Genomic DNA, 1,045 nt, shown 5'->3' with positions numbered 1-1,045 from the left:
TCCACGATTAACGACCCCAGGGTGCGTTTACCCGTCGGTCATCAACACTCAAATTTTTGGCCGATTCTGGCCCGTTTCATGGACTATTACTCACTATTTTGGGGTCCCAAAGCGATTTCCATGGTTATTGATCCCCAATGTGCACTTACGTGTCGGTCATCAACACTCACAGTTTTGGGCTCCCGGAGTGATTTCACGATTAACGAATCCCAGGATGCGTTTACGTGTCAGCCATCAACAATCACAGTTTTGGACGATTCTGCCCCGTTTCATGGACTATTACTCACTTTTTTGGGGTCCCTGAGTGATTTCCACGAACAAACCCCGGTGTGCATTTACATGTCGGACATCAACACTCACAGTTTTGGCTGATTATGGCTCTTTTCATGGACTATTTCTCACCGTTTTGGGGTCCCAGAATTATTCCACGATTAACAAACCCGGGGTGCGTTTATGTGTCTGTCACCAACACGCATAGTTTTGGCTGATTCTGGCCCATTTCGTGGACTATTACTCACTGTTCTGGGGTCCCGGAGTGATTTCCACGATTAAAGAACCCCGGGGAGCATTTACGTGTCGGTAGTCAACACTTACAGTTTTGGCCGATGTTGGCCCATTTCATGGACTATTACTCACTGTTTTTGGGGTCCCGGAGTGATTCTATGATTAACAAACCCGGGGTGCGTTTACGTCGGTCATCAACACTCATAGTTTTGGCCGATTTTGGCCCGTTTCATGGACTATTACTCACTATTTTGGGTCCCCGGAGTGATTTCCACGATTAACGACCCGAGGGTGCGTTTACCCGTCGGTCATCAACACTCACATTTTTGGCCGATTCTGGCCCGTTTCATGGACTATTACTCACTATTTTGGGGTCCCAAAGCGATTTCCATGGTTGTTGATCCCCAATGTGCACTTACGTGTCGGTCATCAACACTCACAGTTTTGGGCTCCCGGAGTGATTTCACGATTAACGAATCCCAGGATGCGTTTACGTGTCAGCCATCAACAATCACAGTTTTGGACGATTCTGCCCCGTTTC

This window comes from Triticum aestivum, chromosome 5B, assembly GCF_018294505.1.
Source record: "Triticum aestivum cultivar Chinese Spring chromosome 5B, IWGSC CS RefSeq v2.1, whole genome shotgun sequence".
NCBI classification, from domain to species: Eukaryota; Viridiplantae; Streptophyta; class Magnoliopsida; order Poales; family Poaceae; genus Triticum; species Triticum aestivum.
The sequence above is the reverse complement of the archived record's forward strand: the minus strand, read 5'-3'. Positions refer to the sequence as shown.